Source organism: Bombina bombina, chromosome 1 (genome assembly GCF_027579735.1).
Source record: "Bombina bombina isolate aBomBom1 chromosome 1, aBomBom1.pri, whole genome shotgun sequence".
Taxonomy (NCBI): Eukaryota; Metazoa; Chordata; class Amphibia; order Anura; family Bombinatoridae; genus Bombina; species Bombina bombina.
This window is the reverse complement of record NC_069499.1, coordinates 1,521,777,664-1,521,800,196: the sequence shown is the minus strand read 5'-3', so window position 1 is coordinate 1,521,800,196 and position 22,533 is coordinate 1,521,777,664. Positions and strand designations below refer to the sequence as shown.

The 22,533-nt window shown below is 37.1% G+C and overlaps 1 long non-coding RNA gene across 1 annotated transcript in view; it reads left to right on the top strand.

Annotated features, from left to right (window-relative positions):
* Nucleotides 1–22,217, top strand: part of LOC128643689 (uncharacterized) — a 50,863-nt gene extending 28,646 nt beyond the window's left edge. Inside the window, exons 2-3 of the long non-coding RNA XR_008399866.1 lie at nt 21,462–21,543; nt 22,172–22,217. This is a non-coding gene — a long non-coding RNA (uncharacterized LOC128643689). The remainder of the gene's footprint in view (nt 1–21,461; nt 21,544–22,171) is intronic.
* The last annotated feature ends 316 nt before the right edge of the window (nt 22,218–22,533 follow it).

Here is a 22,533-nt window from a genome sequence, read left to right as displayed (position 1 = left end):
TAGGCACCTGTGTTTCTTTTTGTCATTCTGATACAGACACTACATCATTACCGGCAGTTGGTCTTCTGGGTGACTGTTATAGATCCCAGACTGTCTCCATAGCACTAATTGAGGTGCTTTTACAAATGTGAGTTCACTCCCTTATATATCAAGTTGTTTTTGGACCAAACAATATTGGGCCATGTGGCGCTTCTGTCTTCTCTTGTCTTTGTAGATTGCTGCCCTGGATCCCGGCCTGGATCTCCACAGATAGCTGCCTTGATCTTCCTTTCAGAGACTTATTACTCACTTCTGAGACTCTTAATTAATTATTATATGGTTATTGGTATTTACATATGTTTATGATTTTTATTGTTTGATTTATCATTTTATATACTTTATCATATTTCATTATATTATCATACTGCATTTTATATCTTGGGATTGCCAACTAATAGTTTGATATATCCATATCTATCTACAAACCATTGAGGTATTGTAAATTGAGGTATAGTCACCTATTTACTATTTAGTATCTTTACCCCTTCTTTCTCTTTTGAGGTTGATATATATCCATCATGTCTCTATAAGACCGTATTGTTTTAACTATCAGGTTTAGTGATTATTTCGCAATAGGGCGCCCCCTCCCTTGTTGTTGTTTTATCCAATAAACAAATATTATTACATTTGCTGCCATCTGTGCGTTACTTACCCCCTTTGCTGCGTTTAGGTTCTGATGCTATCTCTGACAACATCAGAACGAGGCTCCCATTGGAGCCAATGGAAGTGCTCTCTCATGAGCGCAATGCTTCCCAGAAATGCGAATTCAAGCTCACGTTCGCATTGCTGACAACTTGTAATACCAGCGCACATTAGCGTGCACTGGTATTGCACAGAGCGCAAATATCGCTTTCATGAAAGCGATATTTAGCACTCCACTTGTAATCTGGCTCTGTATATATGTGTGTGTGTATAATTTAAATGCTACATATTCTGCCCTATATGAAAGCAGTGAACAGGTTAAGAACAAATATTGTAGAATAATAATTTACATATTGTTGGCTGCTAATTGTTTAGGGAAGGGTATACACATGCTATCAGTGCTTCTGTTGCTATGGAAAGCACAGTTTTTTTATTAAGTAGAAAGAGATAGAGTCACACAAATTCCCTATGTACAGACAGTGCCTGCAGGCAGTATTAATTCATGCAATGGCCTTTAAAAACACATTTCAATTTTAGTTTCAGTGTTTAAGATTTCTGCTTGAGGAAAAATTTTAAGTACTTTTTTTTATTTTTTGCACTGAGCCTAAACCTTTTCTTTTACTAATTATAATTGATGCAAATATCACATATATTTTTTTCCTCATGAGAAAAACTTTGTTAAAATAATAAAAAATAATAACAAAACAGCCAAATTTAGTTCATTGAATAAACATTGCATTTGCAATAAATTAATTTAGTAAGCTGTAATAATTCTCCATGCAAAGTATATAACCCACTTAAACCCCTTTTTGTTTTTCCAGTGACATTTTTTTACAATAAACTAAATGATATAGTAATTTTTTAAGAATTAAGGACTAGATTACGTGTGGCGAATTAACTGTAGCGCACAAGTGACAAGAGGTTAAACTTTAGAATTAGAGGTTATGGGGGGATAATTGGAGTTGAGTAATAACAGAAATGGTCCCTTTTATTAGAATTACGACACATATATATGTACCTATATGTTATATTGAATATTGCCAAGTGGGATCCATATCTGGTGTGGAATCTCAGAGGGCAGAACTAAACAACTAGAAAAACTAATTGTATAAGGAATGCAATAGGATTCACAGCAGAGATTGCCACAAATTATGTATGATATAAACTCCAAGTAGTGGATTCAGATAAGGATTATATTGTGTATTTAAAATGTTCCATATCATTCATACCTTTATATCTTTATTTATGTACCTAGGAACCAACATTCAAACAAAAGTAGCAAAGAAAAAGTTAAAAACACTTAAACCCAGTCTTGAATGGTTAATATGCTAAGAAATCAATAGATTTACAAGTGCCTGCTGGCCAATATCTAAAGTAAGCTAAGCCCTTACAATCTGAGGGCTGATTAACTTTTAACTTTTAATCTAAGCAGGCACCATAAGAGCGATTATTAGAGGGAAATATCTGGTTTAGACAAGGGTAAGCAAATTAAAAACGACAGACAGGAGAGGCAACGCTACTCCTGCTGGACCCCTGATGCGTGTTTCACAGAACGCTTCCTCAGAGGGGGTGCGGGCCGCCGCTACTCGGCCTTACTTAAGATCCTGTTAAGCCCACCTTCCTGACATAATAGGTTGCCCTTTGTAGATGCAAAGTATCTGATTTGTTCTTAGATCCGTCAGTCAGTGCTGTCAATTATGACGTGTGAGGTCTCATCGTGTGACCGGAGGGCGTGAATGCTAAGGCGTGTCTTCAGTAACAGTTAAACCAATCACAGGTTATATACAGGGGGCATGTGAGTACTGCTCAGGGACAATTGGATGATCGCAGAGCAGTGTAAACAAAGGACTAAATATCGTATATCTATCTGACTTGCGATAATACCGATGACCTTATTTAATTCACATACAGATCTGATCGTAAGACTATGTTATAAACACAGAATGACGATATGGATGGCTCATAAAAAATACTAAATAATAACAGAATGATCGTAGGTTGTGCTGAAACGGAAAACCCATCTCATAAATGTGCTGTATTAACAATGCTGGTGTGTTATGGTCAGAATAATAATAAATTGATGTATACAAAATAAATAATAACTGAAAATATGATGGAATTGTAATATCTATTCAAAATATACATTAGAATTATCAAAACAAGAGTTCTCCGATAATCTATTGGATACCTGCAGAGGTTAGTGATACATATAAGAGAATACTAATAGTAGTTTTTTTACTTCAAGTTGAAGATTATGCAGTGATAGCAAGCAGAGATATCTATTCTCTTTATTATCTAACCTCATCTAATAATCTGATTATTATAGGAGTTTAATTATTGCGAACCGAAAAACACATAGAATAAACAAATTCGATATGGTATATTATGAACATTTGGCTCATTGCTCTAGGACCGTGGTTCATAAAATATAGAATTGAATGACAATCAATGTCAGGAGATTACTGGTTATATATTCCACTGAGATGTGAAAATAAGCGACATAGTGAGGAGTGATAAGAATAATCACAAAGTGTTGAAAATCAGGGTGTGTGATGTGATGCTTCACAATAAGAAGCAAAAAAGTGACAACATTGATACATGATACTTATGTATAGATACCATATTGAAATTAAGTAACCTAACTTTATGTTAGTCTGTGACATATAAGTGAATTATTAAAATATATAGTGACATTGTAGGATGGATGAAAAAAGAGAAGGAGGGTAGAAAGGTGAAAAAGGAATAAATGTAAAAAATCAAAAGTGATGCATGGGGAAAAACACCTTATAGAAATGGTTTTCTAGTGACCCTAAGTATTGTCAAAATTATAATAACAAACATTAAATCTAAGTGTAGCGCTATAGTGATGTGTTTAAAATAGCAGTGTATAGAATATATTTTTGTTCACAAAATCAGCTCAAAATCCATATTGTTTATATATCTAACTGTATATGGTATTCCTGACATAGTTGATGAGAACACGCAGATTTTACGTGGTTTTAAATACAAGAGCCAAATACATTGGTTATTGGAATATCTAATCAGATATTAAATTATAAGTATACAAAATAATTATTAAAATCATTCATACCAGAGGGTTTTTTTTTTTTTTTTTTTTTAAATTTGTTTTTTTAAATTTTTTTTTTTTTTTTTTTTTTTTTAAATTTTTTATTGAAACAAATAAACAGACAGAACGAAACAGGTTACATCATTCATCAATAAAAAGAAAAAAAAGAGAAAAAAGAAAGTACATAAAAAGGGATGGATACAGGTGAATTGGGTTTGGTCACAATACAATTTGATCCCCAATTTTCCCTTCACTGTTCCTGATACATTAAGTTTCTATTAGTCACTTTATTAAATCTTGCAAAGTTATATTGTTAATTCTCCCTTTAACAGTTATCTCAGGGTTCTACATCAAGTGACTTATTCTATACTCTGTTAGATTTATGATACATTAGGTTCAGTACATTGTATGGAATGGCAATATTCTTCCCATATTAAGTTTATTGCTAAAAAATCGTCTAATCTTTTCGTAGCACAATAATAATACTTTTCCATTGCTAGTGTGTGATTAACTAAAGAGCGCCACTCCGATAGTAAAGGAGCAGTTGTTGACTTCCACTTCCTGGGTATCAACCGTCTAGCGCAGTTGAGTAGAATAATTATTAGCTTTTGTCTCAATTTACATTTAATTTTTGGCGTGCTATTAAATAAAAAGGATCTAGGGGTATCTCAATATTAATTGACTGTTTAATGGCTAGGTGGATATATTTCCAATATTGGCCAATAAGAGGGCATGTCCACCAGATGTGGTGGTAGTTACCCACCCCTCCACATGCTCTCCAACACTTATTGTCGTTAAGGCCATACATCGCGGCTAACTTAACTGGGGTTTTGTACCACCTGCATAGCAGTTTTATGTTCGATTCCAGCTGTGCTATAGATGATGTATGGGAGCACATATTGTTAAATATTCTTGCCCATTGTTTCGATGAAATAGGAATTTGGAGTTCCTCTGACCATTTATTTGTGTAAGTTGGGAGATTTTTAGAATGGTGGTCTAGCAGCAGTTTATAGATTATAGAGAGAGAACCTTTGGAGTAAGTGTCGGATCTGCATATAGACTCAAAGGGGGATAATGTTCTATAAAATTGTGTGCGCTTAGTATGTGTGTTCAAATAATGATTTAACTGAAAATATCTAAACCACGGATTGAAATAACTTCCAAAAGTTTCCTGCAAGACCTTCTTGGGTTTAAGGGATTTGTCGTCCATTGCCAGGCTACATGGGATAACATCTCTTAAAGTTAAATCCCCTGTATATGGAATATGGTGAAATCTCTGTGCTTCAGGACTATGTTTCAGGGGCGTTAGAGGGGATGGTAAACTGGAAAACGACGGGAATTTAATGAGGCATTTGTCCCATGTTTTAAAGGTGAGTCTGGTTATTTCTGATGTAGATGGATCTAGAGTCCTGTGAATATGAGGTACCCAACAACTTGCTCCTAGTTGTGTATTTTGTGCTAAATCATGATCTAGTTTTACCCATTCTTTGTGTATACCATGTTTACACCAATCTATTATCCGTGTGAGTGTACATGCCATAAAGTAATAATGTAAGTTTGGCATGCCCAACCCTCCCTGTAGTTTAGGGCGATAGATGACATTTTTTGCAATTCTAGGGCGTCTGTTGTTCCATAGGAAAGTGTTTAGTATGTTTTGGAGTTTGTTGAGAAAGGGGTTGGGTAGCGCGAGTGGAATAGTTTGAAAAATATATAGGATTTTTGGCAAGATAGTCATTTTTATGGCATGCAGTCTACCTAGCCACGATAATGTTTTGTTGTGCCAGGCTTGTAGTTCTTTCTGTATATTGTGCAGTAGGGGGGTATAATTTGCATTAAACATATTTTGAGGGTTAAGTATAACATTAATGCCTAGATATTTTAAAGAGTTCTTCTGAAGCCTATATTGGTATGTGGATTGTATGTGATTAAGTTCCGCCACTGAGGTTTCCACTCCCATAAATTCAGATTTTAAGGCATTGATCTTGAAATTTGATAACCTACCGTAAATTTGAAATTCCTTGTGGAGTTCGGGCATGGAGATAAGTGGGTTAGTTATAGATAACAGGATGTCATCTGCATATAGAGAGACCTTGTAATCTCTCTCTTGGATTTTTATGCCAGAAATATTCCCATTGTTTCTAATTCTAGCTGCCAGGGCCTCCATAGCTAAAGCAAACAGCAGTGGGGACAGGGGGCAGCCCTGTCGTGTGCCGTTATGGATAGTAAAGGTCGGGGACGTAGCGTCGTTCAATCTAATTTGTGCATTTGGGGTACTATATAGGGACATTATTTTAGAAATAAATGTGTCGGGGAAACCAAATTTGATCAAAATTTGTTCAAGAAAGGTCCAATTCAGCCGATCAAAGGCTTTTTCCGCGTCCAAGGACGCGAAGATTGTGGGGATTTTTGCTTTTGATGCATGGCAAATCAGTGTTTGTATTTTAATGGTGTTGTCTCTAGCCTCACGGTATGGGGTAAAACCAACTTGATTGTAATGAATTAGTTGAGGGAGTAATTTAGACAGTCTATTCGCTATTATCTTCGCGTATATTTTGGTGTCAATGTTTAATAAGGAAATGGGGCGAAAGTTTGCTGGTGTATCGGGAGTCTTGCCCGGTTTCGGGAGTACTACGATATATGCTGCTAGCATCGAGGGAGGGGGTGGATTATCAAAGGACATGTTGTTGTAAAGCTTGTATAGGGACGGGATAAGGGCTGAGGCAAATGTCTGGTAGTATTTAGCAGAAAATCCATCTGGGCCTGGGCTTTTACCTGGGGTTAGGTCTTTTATAGCTGCTAGGATTTCGTTTTGAGTTATTGAGGAGTCTAATGCCTCCTGTTGTTCCGGGGAAATTGAAGGAAGATTACATGAAGTTAAATATGTTTGAATGAGTTCTTTAAACTGTATGTCAGTGTCTGAGGCCTTATCTTGTAAATTATAGAGAGTTGAATAATATTCATGAAACTGGTTTAGGATATCTGGGGTTGTATTTACAGTAGTGTTGTGAGGGGATTTTAGTTCGTGTATAAATTATTTTAACCTAGTTCTCTTGAGGTTCCTGGCCAGCATTTTACCTGCTTTGCTACTTTCATGATAAAATTTTTGTTTTAGTTTCAGAGCTGTTTTCTGATGTTCTAGAGCAAGAAATGTTTCTAATTGTTCTCTAACCTCACCTATTTCATGTAGGATTGAGGTATTTTTGGGGTCTTTCTTATGCGTGTATTCTAAATGACCCATTCTGGAAGTCAGGGTTGTGTAGAGCTGTCTAGAAGTTTTTTGGATGTGTGCCTTATATTTTATGAATTCCCCTCTTAGTGTGCATTTATGAGCTTCCCAAACCACATATGGATCCTTCACCGAATCATTATTGATCTGGAAGTATTCCTCTATTGTCTTAGAGAGATGGTCTACAAAGAGTGGATGCGTCAGTAATGAGTCATCCAGTCTCCATTGGAAGGGACATGTAGGTGTATTAGACCATGTGATCTGTATCTTGACTGCCGAGTGGTCAGACCAAGATGTAGGTAAAATTGCAGAGTTGTTTATTAAGGAGAGGCCTACTTGATTCGTGAGGAGATAGTCTATCCTACTGTATGACTGTGAGGGGTGAGAATAGAAAGTGTAGTCTTTTGTTGAAGGGTGTGTAAAGCGCCAAATGTCGTATAGGTTATAATCTCTCAGAGCCTTCCATAAGTATGACAGGGTGCCTTTTGATGTTCTAGGTTGCGGGTTGGAGATGTCTATGGAGGGTTGAAATGGGAGATTGAAGTCGCCTCCGAGAAATATTGGGCCTTTAGCAATATCTAATAATTTACGGAACATTGTTTTAAAAAATGGTATATGTTGAGTATTAGGGGCATAGATATTAACTAATGTGATTGGCCTGCCGTATAGTAAACCTGTTATTCCCAAAAACCTACCTTCCCCATCTTTGGCTGACTGCAAAAGCGTAAAAGGGATATTTTTGCGAATTAAAATACTGACCCCACAGTGTTTGGTTAACGCAGTGTTGTGAAAATGCTGCGTGTAGTGCTTACCAAAATACTTCGGGATTTGTGATTTTTTAAAATGTGTCTCCTGCAAAAACAATATGTCGGCCTTTTTCTTATATAGATCCGATAGAGCCTTTGACCTTTTACAAGGAGAGAGAAACCCTTTAACATTCTGAGTAAGTATTGTAAGTGGTGTTGATGTTTGCTTAGTGGCCATTAATCAGTTTGCTGGAGTGATCTGCACCTTTCTTGAACCTTGCACACATGCTAAAATCATTTTTCAGACATTGGAACAGTAATACATAGCTCATCATAATAGGTAACCTGTAACTGGTAATATAACATAAATAACTGTAATAACAACAAAAATAACATATTCGTCTCGGCTCGAATTGCCCGAGATGTGACATATTAACCATTAGCGCAGGCAAAGTGACTACCTTTACACCAATGTAAATAACAAATAAGTAACTGAGGGAAATAAATGTAAGCCTATATTAAAAGTCTTAAAGGCTTTGACAACAGGGAACGTATAATAACATATCAGAGAGTATATTAGATTATCTGCATTAGATCAATTTACTAGCATAACTAAAGTAATGAGAACGTTCTTGAAAATTAGTAGTGAGATGTTATCTACTGTTAAGTTCCACTGAAAGTCTTTGGCTATGTCTTTGGGAGATGCCTTTCATCACAGATATTACAATCATACTCACGTATCCAGGATTCCCAACAGGGGTTGCAGGAGATGTCGTCTGCAAGCTAATGTCCTACGGTTTCCCGTACAGATAGGACTATGCGGAACAAACAACATTGTAAATGGTTATAGGTCCTAGTGTTTCACTATAGTAAGGTGAGTTAGGGTCTGTCCATGCTCAGGTGCCAACTTTTAATGCCCTTGCGGCTGCAGGGCGCCTCTGCGGTTTAGCTGGAGTCAGGGACCAGTTATTTCGTTCACGCTGCTGGTTAATGGTTGAAGAACCTGCTTGAGGTGGGTTGTTAAGATCCGGCAGATCCAGATGTAGTATTTCACAGAATCTTGAAGCTTCTGAAATGTCGTCACATATCACTTTTCTCTCTTCATGAATTACTACAAGATGAGTAGGGAAACCCCATCTGTATGGGATACGTTTATTGCGCAAAAGTTGCATCAGTGGGGAAAATTCCTTGCGTTTTTGCAATGTTCTTTGCGAGAGGTCTGCATAGAATTGCACCACTGTGCCCCGGAATCTAATAGGTTGATTTTTCCGTGATAGATTAAGAATTTCTTCTTTATCTCTGTAGTTCTTGAACTTAATAATAATATCCCTAGGTGGGGCTGAGTCAGGTGGCCTAGCTCTCAAGGCTCTATGAGCCCGATCCCAAGGTATTTCTTCTTTATCTGTAGTGCCTTTTAGATGGTTAAACAGGGCAGGCAAGTATGTAGGTAGATCTTTAGGCAATACTGATTCAGGTACCCCCCTTATCCTTAGATTTTTTCTTCTACTTCTGTTCTCTAGGTCTTTGATTTTAGAATGCAAAGCCTCAATGGTAGAAGTAACATTATCTGCTTGAGTTTGTAAGCTGTCCAAATCTTCCCTCATAGTGTCATTATTTTCTTCAAGGGCTTCCACCCTGAACCCTATAGCATTAATGTCCTGTTTTAGGTCTGCAAGTTCCTCACGCACACATGCACGGACAATGTCCGCTATATCCTGCTTAGATGGAAGTGTTGACAATATATTAGAAGGAACCTGAACCACATTTGACGATTGGGAGTCGCTCAGTGCTATCTGTGATTGTGGAGATGCCATTGCTGATGGAGGGGTGGTTGTCGTTTGAGTGTTTGCACTTTCAGAGGGGTTAAAATAGGAGGCCACTGAAGAATTTTTGTTTAATAGTGGTTTAGACACCTTGTCCGATTTGATATTCCTCCTAGAGGCCATTTGGGGTATAAAGATCCCTTCAGTTCTTATGTGAAGTTTGATATTTTCTTGTGTTACTTGGCCTTATCTTTGTAATCTCACTCCTGTTATTAGGTATGATCTTTCTTCTCCCCTACAGTGAGAGTAGTGCCCCTCAAGCGTGATCTATAGTGTGCGCAGTTTATCTGTCTTAATTCCAAGCGCTTATGTCTCTTTATAGGGCTTTTTGCTGTAAATGGGTTTAAAGCGTGATCTATAGTGTGCGCAGTTTATCTGTCTTGATTCAAAGTGCTTATGTCTCTTTATAGGGCGTTTTGCTGTAGATGGGTTTAAGATTGTGCCCCTCCGCTTAGTTATCTGGGCAAATCACCTTATTCAGGCTGAGTTATATGGGGTCTTATGTCTTAAACTCCCGCGTTTACAGTGTCATCTCCCCTTTATGTGATAGTATAAACTGCCAAATACCTGTATTTAGCCGGCGTCACATAAGTTATCCTGTGCCTCTTTTCATAAACAGCCGTGCCTGTAATGTGTGTTTTTGTCAGCGCAGATGACTTTCTGATGCGGTTGAAGTTGTTGCTGCAAGTGTGCCACCTGAGACTCTGTGATGGTTTCAATGCCGTTTCCGCTCTACGCCGCCATTATAGCCATGCGGCTCCGGGTTCTCTTTAGTTGCAGAATGACCTCTTAGAGTTCCGACATCCATTTGTCGGTCACGCAGTATGGTTTACATGATGAGCCTTTCCTCTCTTATATTTGTGAAGGTGGCTAGCCTTGTTCTGATGGCATATATGCCGTAAGTTGTCTCTGGCTTACACGGAGCTCGGAGTTTATGCGACCATCTTAGTCGCTACCGGCTCCGCCCCCCATACCAGAGGGTTTAACAGCATTTAGGGAATAGATCCACTTACATTCAAGTTTCAATAAAGATTTTTCAATGTTTCCACCTCTTATGCCAAGAGATGCTTTCTGAATTACTGTGTATTTTAGATCTTTAGGTGAACCATTATGATGTAACAGAAAATGTTTTGCAACTGAGGTAATTTTTTTACCTTTGTCGCTATCTCTCTGAGCATATTTGATGTAGTAGACATGTTCTAAAATACGTGTCTTTACCTCCCTTGTGGTCATGCCTACATAGGCCATCTGGCATGAGCAATAGAGTACATAGACTACTCCTATAGTTCTGCATGAGAAGCATGCTGGGAGTTTGTATAATCTTCCAGTTTTATCGGTTATTGTTTTAGTTTTCAATACGTATTTGCAAGCTGGACATGTACTGCAAGGGTACATGCCTGGGTCAGTATCTTTTTTCTTGGCAGATCTCACAAAATGACTAGAGACCAATTTGTCTCTTAAGTTATTGGGTCTCTTGTATCCAATGGATACTCTCTCTCCTATTGCTGACTTAAGGATATCATAATTTTGCAGTATTCCCCAGTGTTCATTGATAATTTTGATAATGTGTGGCATTTGGGGGTTATATGTTGTTATCAGTCTAGGACAGGACTCTTGGACAATTTTCGCCTTCGGAGTAAGTAATTCATCTCTGCTCTTTCTTAGTGCCTTGTACTTTGCTCTTTTTATTGATTTCTTACTGTATCCACGTGCAGATAGTCTTTGTGTTAAGGCTATACTCTCTGACATGTAAACTTTAGTGCTGGTACAGTTGTGGCGAAGTCTCAGAAATTCACCGTAAGGTATAGCTTTTAAAGTACTAGGTGAATGGGCACTAGTGTGGTGTAAAAGCGTATTTGATGCTGTTTCTTTTCTGTATATTGTGGTATTAATGAATCCTTCATTATTTTTGAATATCTTTAAATCCAGAAAGCATATTTCCTGCTGATTCGCTTCATGGGTTAGTTTTATATTAAGATTGTTCATATTAATTTCCTTCATGAAGGCTTCTAATTTTTCATAAGACCCCTCCCAAATGAAAAAGACATCATCTATGTATCTTAACCACATGGGTATGTGTTCAGTGTATGTATTAAGATGATCTATAAATACATAAAAAGATTCCCAATAGCCAAGAAATAAATTTGCGTACGTTGGTGCACAGGCTGTACCCATGGCGGTACCCTGTATTTGCAAATAATATCTGTCATTGAAAGTGAAAAAGTTATGAGTTAAAACAAACTCCAAAAGTTGTATTATGAACTCATTATGTTTTTCATTGTTATTATTATTAGAGGTCAGAAAGTATTTGATGGCTTTAATTCCATCTTCATGTTTGATATTTGTATAAAGTGACTCAACGTCAGCAGTGACTAGCCACATATCCTCTGACAATTTAATATTTTGCAACATTTGCAATACCTCCATTGTGTCACATACATAAGAAGGTAACTTGGTAAGATATTCCTTTAATCTGAGATCTACAAATTTGCTTGCATTTTCAGTAAGATTATCGTTACCTGACACAATAGGTCTTCCAGGAGGTATTGATGAGTTCTTGTGCACTTTCGGTAGAAAGTATAGGGTGGCAATTTTGGGATTTTCTTTCAACAGAAACTTCTTTTCAGAATTGGATAATATACTTGCTTGCCAGGCATTTGTTATCATTCTATTGTATTGAATAAGGTATGAACTCTGAGGATTACAAATTAACTGCTTATAGCACGACTGATTAGATAGCTGTTTTTTGGCTTCATCCATATACATTTGTTGGGGCCACAAGACCACATTTCCACCTTTATCTGATGGCAGGATGTTCAAATCAAGTATTGCTCATGCCAGATGGCCTATGTAGGCATGACCACAAGGGAGGTAAAGACACGTATTTTAGAACATGTCTACAACATCAAATATGCTCAGAGAGATAGCGACAAAAGTAAAAAAAAATTACCTCAGTTGCAAAACATTTTCTGTTACATCATAATGGTTCACCTAAAGATCTAAAATACACAGTAATTCAGAAAGCATCTCTTGGCATAAGAGGTGGAAACATTGAAAAATCTTTATTGAAACTTGAATGTAAGTGGATCTATTCCCTAAATGCTGTTAAACCCTCTGGTATGAATGACTTTAATAATTATTTTGTATACTTATAATTTAATATCTGATTAGATATTCCAATAACCAATGTATTTGGCTCTTGTATTTAAAACCACGTAAAATCTACGTGTTCTCATCAACTATGTCAGGAATACCATATACAGTTAGATATATAAACAATATGGATTTTGAGCTGATTTTTTGAACAAAAATATATTCTATACACTGGTATTTTAAACACATCACTATAGCGCTACACTTAGATTTAATGTTTGTTATTATAATTTTGACAATACTTAGGGTCACTAGAACACCATTTCTATAAGGTGTTTTTCCCCATGCATCACTTTCGATTTTTTACATTTATTCCTTTTTCAACTTTCTACCCTCCTTCTCTTTTTTCATCCATCCTACAATGTCACTATATATTTTAATAATTCACTTATATGTCACAGACTAACATAAAGTTAGGTTACTTAATTTCAATATGGTATCTATACATAAGTATCATGTATCAATGTTGTCACTTTTTTGCTTCTTATTGTGAAGCATCACATCACACACCCTGATTTTCAACACTTTGTGATTATTCTTATCACTCCTCACTATGTCGCTTATTTTCACATCTCAGTGGAATATATAACCAGTAATCTCCTGACATTGATTGTCATTCAATTCTATATTTTATGAACCACGGTCCTAGAGCAATGAGCCAAATGTTCATAATATACCATATCGAATTTGTTTATTCTATGTGTTCTTCGGTTTGCAATAATTAAACTCCTATAATAATCAGATTATTAGATGAGGTTAGATAATAAAGAGAATAGATATCTCTGCTTGCTATCACTGCATAATCTTCAACTTGAAGTAAAAAAACTACTATTAGTATTCTCTTATATGTATCACTAACTTCTGCAGGTATCCAATAGATTATTGGAGAACTCTTGTCTTGATAGCTCTAATGTATATTTTGAATAGATATTACAATTCCATCATATTTTCAGATATTATTTATTTTGTATACATCAATTTATTATTATTCTGACCATAACACACCAGCATTGTTAATACAGCACATTTATGAGATGGGTTTTCCATTTAAGCACAACCTACGATCATTCTGTTATTATTTAGTATTTTTTATGAGCCATCCATATCGTCATTCTGTGTTTATAACATAGTCTTACGATCAGATCTGTATGTGAATTAAATAAGGTCATCGGTATTATCGCAAGTCAGATAGATATACAATATTTAGTCCTTTGTTTACACTGCTCTGCGATCATCCATTTGTCCCTGAGCAGTACTCACACGCCCCCTGTATATAACCTGTGATTGGTTTAACTATTACTGAAGACACGCCTTACCATTCACGCCCTCCGGTCACATGATGAGACCTCACACGTCATAATTGACAGCACTGACTGACGGATCTAAGAACAAATCAGATACTTTGCATCTACAAAGGGCAACCTATTATGTCAGGAAGGTGGGCTTAACAGGATCTTAAGTAAGGCCGAGTAGCGGCGGCCCGCACCCCCTCTGAGGAAGTGTTCTGTGAAACACGCGTCAGGGGTCCAGCAGGAGTAGCGTTGTCTCTCCTGTCTGCCATTTTTAATTTGCTTACCCTTGTCTAAACCAGATATTTCCCTCTAATAATCGCTCTTATGGTGCCTGCTTAGATTAAAAGTTAAAAGTTAACCTAGATTATTTTGCTTGACCTGAGAGATTTAGATCATCGGGCCCTAAATTTGTGCAGCATCTAAAAAATGCAAAACAGTTCATCATAGGGCTGGAAATGGCTTAGCATTCAAACCCTTAAAGGAACATGAAACCCAATTTTTTCTTTCATGATTTAGAAACCTTATGCAATTTTAAACAGCTTTCTAATTTACTTCTATTATCTAATATGCTTCATTCTCTTGATATCCTTTGCTGAGAAGCATATCTAGATAGGCTCAGTAGCTGCTGATTGGTTGCTGCCCATAGATGCCTAATGTGATTGCTCACCCATGTGCATCACTATTTCTTCAGCAAAGGATATCTAAAAAATGAAGTAAATTAGATAATAAAAGTAATTTGAAATGTAGTTGAAAACTGCATTCTCTACTTGAATCATGAAAGAAAATTTTTGGGTTTAGTGTCCCTTTAAGGTCTTCCTTAAGAGGAAAACTTGCCCCAAAAAACTGAGAATTTTTAGCATTTTTGCTATGACTCTATTTAAACAGAAATAGAGCCTTGTTTTGTTTGTTTTTTTGGTTTACTTTATCACTTTTTTTTTTAGTAGACAACTCAAGGTAGTGATCTAGGCCCATTTTTATATATCCCACGTCACAGTTTCACAGCAAAATTAGGTCAAATTGTTAACTTTTTCACAAACTTTGGGGTTCTCACTGAAATTATTTATATACCTCTTGTGCAGTCATAACATAAGTGGTGGTAAAATCTTCTCTCTAATCCTCTGTGTTCAGAAATAGCAGACATGCACGGCTTTGCCATTGCTAATGGCAATTGTAAGGCTGCTAATTGCAACTGTGCACCACACCTCTGAAATTCCAGGCAGTGAAGTGATTAATCACCTCTACTAGTCACCCACCATCTTAGGTACAGGCACATAGTCTGCCACTATGAAGTTTTTGGGCAATATTTTTTATTTTAATATTTTTTCTTATTTTTCTGCAGGGTAGGATCCCCCCTTACCCACCCACCTCGCTGATCCCTCCAAAAACTTTTCTCTAACCCTCCTCCCTCTAACTAGTGTCCACCATCTTGGGTACTGGCAGCACAGCTGTCTGCCAGTAACCAGTTAATATTTATTTATATCTCTTTTTTCCCCTCACCCTCCCCACCTTCCACCTCCAATCAATCATCATGCAGTGCCTCCCTCTCATGGTCCCTTTTTCTGTAATATAATGGATCCCTCCCCCCTCTCCGTCAAAAATGTTTCTGTAGTGTAGCGGTCCCACCCCTTCCTCCCCTTCCTGCCCGCTCTGGTGATGGGTCGCGCAGCCACCTCACTCCTGACCCTCCCACACCACCAATGGCACCACCATAAACCATTGCAAACAGGAACACAAAGTGTCCCTGTTTGCATTGGGGATCTGCTTCATATTGTACTGGGAGCAATGACTTCTACCTCTTGCTGCGCTTTTAGCTGACAGAGATACCTCCCACTAGCACAAGCAGTAAATCCTTACATACAATGACACACAGTGTCATTGTCTGTATTGATCTGGCATCTGCCTTCATATGGTAATGGAACAGTGATCTTGTTCCACGACCATATGAATACATATACCTGCAGCTTGGGAACAGCAAATGAGACTGCTGGAGCTTTCTTCAGCTGTAAAATAGATCTACGGTTTGCGGTATGATGGACTTCGTATTGCATGATGTAGATCTCGGTCATTTAGGGTCAAGGGGTTAATACTTAGAGGTAAAAAACCTTTGTGGCTTAGAGCAAAGTTAGAGATCATTATATTGTATTTACAATCTGTTATCTGTAGAATGTTATCTGCACACGTGTATTATTGGATTTGGAGGAATGCACAAAATTAAAAAATGTTGCCGTATTCTTTGCATTCATTTGAAAACCAAAAAAGAGCCTTCCCTTTAAACAAATTCACTAAAGAATGAGTGCAACCAAAAATTTTATAGATTTGCTTGCACTGTTAAAATTATTATTCTAATGGTGGAAAGGACTTTTCTGCAGGAGGGAAAGTCTTCAAATTTATAGTTTTACAATATTCAAAGCAATCCTTCAAAGTTCTTGTCACTTGGTTGATTCCTGTTTCAGCCAATAAGCGCGTAAATTTCACTTTTGGTCTTGGCAATCCTAACACGCCCAATTAAAAATAAATTAATAAATCTTTTTGGTTCTGACATTGCTTGTGGCAGTAGCACTGGCTGCTACTTTAACTTTAAGCTTCTTTCCAACTGCTTCTCTGCTTACCTGAAGACAGTCCACTTAGGTTATAGAGGATAAATGGATTTTTATTAGTAAACAAAATATGAACAATCCCAATGCCAGTTAAAGCATGAATTTTTTTTTATTTTTTTATTTTTTTTTATTGAGGTTTTGCATGTCAAACATAGAACATAACACATCTCTTATGAAAAAAAAAAAAAAAAAAAAGGAAAAAGATACAAACCTACTTGAACAAAATACTTTGACAATTATAGAAAGCGTTAATGATAGGCAAATGAAACCTCAATTTTTTAATAAAATAGCATACATGACTGACCAGATGAGAACACAAGTTTAGGCCCACTGGACCAAAATTATAATAAAAATAGAAATAGCTACTGGTCAGGTAGACAGCTCTTTAGGAGGGGGGGGGATATTCAGCGGGTGAGCACCGCTCTTAATATGGGGGGGAGTGGAGGGCGGAGCCATAAGATACTACAAAAGAGATAGACTCTGAAAGATATGTACATGCTAGTAGCAAGGTGGTACTCAAAATAAATTTACAGATATCTCATATCATATAAGTGATTTAGCAAAAGTTGAGATTTTCCCCTATTAGGACATATTTGTATAAACCTGGCATAAGGTCAAGGCACAAAAAAGACTATTTGAAGTATTTATGTTATAAGTAATAATAAACTTATAGGTAATGCACAATAACCATAGATGTCATGGACCATAAAGATTATGAGGAGTATGTGGGGGTGGAATTATATATCACAAACCTTAGGTCAGCATTAGCACAAAAAAAAACACCTTATATATATGAGTAATTCTGTCTAGCTTAGGAACCCCAGTTTGCAGGATATTAGCGATAAGATATTTAGTAACATCTCCAAAATATATAAGGTAATATATGACATCACAGTATTACATAACTTTGCAAGAGAGAGCTGTCGTTAAACTAATAACCCATAATACAGTTAATAAAATAATTTTAAGTTGATAATTCAACATATCGGTCAGAACTCCATTGATAAGAAATCTGACTTTGCGAATCTTAAGTGCCCGGCTATTACTGGACAATGGTAGATTTAGCAAGATGCTCCAAGCCAATGTTATCTATGTAGGAGTATTGTGTCAGTGTTAGGGCAAACAACTTTAATAATAATATAGCTCTGCAATATTATGTCTAATATTACACATGCCCATGGCAAAGCATTATACACCTATCTCCGCACTTATAGTCATATGCCTATGTAACTTAATCATTGTTTCGTGACTTGAGATTGTGTAAATATACTCAAGAGATAACACAATACTATGCACGCCTATCTATATCTAAATAGTAGGGTCTCATAGTACATTAATACAATAGTACAGAGCAGTATGGTGTGATAACAAATGCAATCTGCTATTTTAGAGCTGCAATGCTTGAAATAACTAATCTATGGCACACTTAAGGCACATTACATTAAAGAATAGAATAACAATGTTATTGTTCTACAATAAACAGTAATAAAGGAGAATACTAGGACCTTAGATTAGCATATCAAAAATATCCAAGAATAATGTCTCATATGCAATAGGGTTACAGTTCAGAATGGCCTATTCATACATAATACATCCATGAATTAGTAGTGTCTCTTCAGTTAACAGAATAGGATTGTGAAAATATGGAAATTTATAAAAACCCTCATGCATACCTGGGAAACATCATATTAAAGTTTGTGACAAAATAAGAGTATTAGTAAAAGCTGCACGAGTATACATAGAGCCTCATTTAAAGTATTAACATACTCCGTAAACAGTGTTAAACTAAGCACACAATGCAATCAACTTAACTTGCAAACAAATATAGTCCAAGGTGCCATTAACGATTTTTGGGCCAGGATGTTACTAATGTAAGGGCCCTGAACAGGAGGGAATTACGAGTCTCAATAAAAGTATAGCATACAGTGGAACTAGTAGAGTTGAAAGTTTTCTCTATTTCAATAAGTAGCACTGTGATTTAGCCAGTACTAAGTCTATGCGGGTTCTTGCTTAGGGTTTCAATATTCGAGTTCCCTTGAGCTGACACTGACCCTCCAACAAAAAGAAACACTAACCCACTCCACTTCTAGTAGGCTTACTCCGTAGCTCCGGTACCAGACCCTCTCCCAAAGCACTTGACACATGGACTGCAGGGCAGGGAAAACCACCCACTCCAATTGAAGACATTTGGGCTCTCATCAGAAAGATTGGGACCTTCTCTGCTAGGTAGGCGATACTGGGATTCAGCATCTGTCCCTCCGGTGTAGGCTTGTAGTGAAGGGAACCGGGGGCCACTTGTGTAACCATGTGCTCTATCGGATCTTTCTCTTCAATAGCTGCTTCCCAGCCTCGAGGGCCGGCCGCATCCCCCGGGGCCCGGGTAAATGGAAAGCCCCTGCATTCGGCAGGCGACGAGGTCTCAAGCGAGTGCTTGCTATCTTTATCCTCGAGTAGCATCAGAGCCGATCTCAGGTGGGTCTCTAAGCCTCCTATTGCTGGGCTCTCTGTAGGAACGCAGTTCTCACTAGGTAGCCGTTTGTCAGCACTCCCGGTCTCCTCCTTTTGCAGATCACAGTTGGCTGGGTGTAATAGCTGTTTAATTTTGCCTAGAATCGCATCCATCCGCCCTGCCAATTGATCCAGCAGAGACTGTACCGTAGTGTATAGCTCTGCCATGGGTGCCAGTAACATTTTTGCGAAAGTGGACAGCTTTATTAAAGCGATTAGTATAGGGATAGTCCATATGGCAATCTATTTCAGAGCTTCTAGAGTTTGTTGCTGGGCTCGGTGTCCACGTGGCAGTATACGAACATGAAAGTTGAGGAATACATCTTCTCCCTCGCTTCAAAATCTGAATCGTTGCATAATTTCCACAATAAGTTTGTTTGAACCTTCTTTAGGTACTTTGGTTGTGATAACTATTAGTAATTATCTCCCAAAAAATAGGATTTATAGCCAGAGCTCTTAATATGTGCATCTAGCTTGTTTGGCAGTTAGCTCCGCCCCTGATGAAATTATTTTTTTGAAGAGCGATATGCCCAGAATAAATTTGTCCATGTAAAGTTTTCTGCTACCCTTTATCCAGTAAAAAGTTTTTTTTTTTATAAATAGCCTAGCCATTATATATCCTCTATTCCTGCTCTTCCGGTCATATATTGAAAGTAATTATTCTCTAATCTATACTAAAAGGGCTCTATACAATATTATTGGAAATAATGAGAATTGAAGGAGCAGTCATTCTTAGATCATAGCAGCACTGTGCGTAGTTCCCTAAGTGTGCTAGTTCATAAGTGTAGAGAGAATTATAACAACAGAGTTATTATATATATATATATATATATATATATATATATATATATATATATATATATATATATATATAGTCCATATGTAGAAATTAACAGCACCACTGCATCAATATTCTTAAAGGTGAATTATTTCTTTATTGGAGATATCACAACAATAAAACAGCGACGTTTCGGACCTACATGGTCCTTAATCATGCATAGTTAAAACACAGTAAAACACACATTTAAAAAGGGTGGTTTGACCAATCAGATTTCAGCTCACATTCTTAATTGAATTAACCCATGCCTATCCAGGCATGATAATATGCATATTACTTTTTCTATTAGTGGCCTCTAGTGGTACCATATTGAATGACACCCTATCAAAATTTATAAAAACAAATACAGATCATAGTCCCTATTCAGACCATAAGGGTACAATGTATTTAATTTCTTGATCCACCAAACTTCCTTTTGTTTTAGTTTAAGTTCTCTGTTACCCCCTCTTCTATGTGTGGGGATATGATCGATTACTTGGAAGCGCAGCTGGCTAACAGTGTGTCCCATTTGGGTAAAATGTGCAGATACTGGCAGAGACATATCTTTAGATTTAATTGATGCCTTATGCTGACTAAACCTATCCCTGGCGGCTTGGGTGGTCTCTCCGATATAACAGAGGCCACATGGACATTTGAGTAGATAGATTACATAATTGGTTTGACAAGTGTATAGACCATTGATAGTATACTGTTTACGTTTGTCGTTTTGGGCCAAATATTTACCTCTAATGACTGAATTACATTGTGCACAGTGCAGACAAGGATAGCATCCTTTATTGGGGGTAGTCAAATAGTTAATTTCAGATTGTTTAGTTGTCCCCACATCTGCTCTGACTAGATTATCCCTTAGATTTCTCACCCGTCTATAGGATGGCATTGGTGGTAATTTGAAGGACTCAACTTCAGGATTAAATTTTGTTAATAGATGCCAGTGTTTTCTTACTGCTTTAAAAATATGTTGACTTCGCTGACTATATTCCATAGTGAGCACCAATCTATTTACATCATTTCTGGTTTTAGGTTTAGCTTTACTTTTATCAAGATCCATGATATTTTTATTTATAATCTCCTGAGGATAACCTCTTTGGATAAACTTATTACCCATAGATTGTAGCCTAAAGGGCAGTCTGTCCTGATCACTCACTATCCTCTTAGTGCGTAATAACTGGCTTCTTGGGATAGAATTCAACACTGTCTCAGGATGGAAACTTTCATATCTCAAAAGGGTGTTTCTGTCTGTGGGTTTAGTGAAGAGATCAGTGTTCAATTTATCATTTTGTATATAAACAGTGGTGTCCAAAAAGTTAATCTCATGTGATGAATATGTAAGTGTAAACTTGATGTTTGTCATTGAGGCATTAATTTCATCCACAAACTGTGTCAAAGACTCCAATATATATATATAGTTATTATATATATTATATATATTATATATGGATATTAACAATATAGAACAGCGACTGGTATATAATTGGAACATAATTGGAACTTTTAATCCTGCTTACACTGCTGTCTCTCCTCTCTCATCAGGTATGTGCTTAAGGACTCCATTTTAACCCTGCAACACATATTAGAACTGCATATTTCCCCCACCAAACTTTATATCTCTCTGGTATGTCTGTATTACCTTAAAAAAAGCTTTCTTTTCTGTGTCTTCCATTTTGATAAGAAATGTTCCATTTGCAATGTTTGTTTAGGCCTTGTTTGATCCTGCTCTAATTTATGACCTATGCTAATTAGGATCATGTGACTGTTATTACCTTTAAATTGAACATCCCCAGCTTGTTACATCAAGCTTAGCTTGTTAGATTATAGCATCACTTTGTGTAGTTCCCTAAGTGTGCTAGTTCATAAGTGTAGAGAGAGTTATAACAACGGAGTTAGTGTGCTAGTTCATAAGTGTAGAGAGAATTATAACAAAGGAGTTAGACAAAGGAGTGGACAACAGAGATAAGTACTTTTCAAATTCCAACAATTAAATGCAAACATGCTACACTTTCTAATGTCTGCATTAACCTTTTCTTCCCTTCTCTTTAAAGTCACAGCTCTTCCATTCACAAACAGCACTCAGAACATTCATATTTCTCCTTCCCTTCTACCTTCCCCCCTCTACAACACACATGAACTTTATTCCTATCTCACATCCCTCAGCCAGCCATGTTTTACTGATCCTAAACTTAAACACTCACATAAGACACATTCTCATATCCTTTTACTCACCATCTTTCTTCTTCTTGCAGCTGGGGATGTCTCGCCTAATCCAGGTCCACCCTCTGCTTCCCTCAGATCACTACCCCAAATGACACCTCATACACCTTGCACACGTAACCCTCTAAACCTCATTAACTGCACCACTATTAGTACACCCCAATTCTCGTGTGCCCTTTGGAATGCACGCTCGGTATGCAATAAACTTACATCTATTCACAACCTATTTATTTCACGTTCACTTAACCTGTTAGCCCTCACTGTCCTATGGCGGCCTGCACTTCAGTCACACTCCCAGGCCTGGAGACAAACAAGGAGGAGGAGTAGGAATTCTCCTGTCTCCACACAGTACCTTTCACTGCATTCCTTCACCCCCCTCTCTTTCCTTCTCATC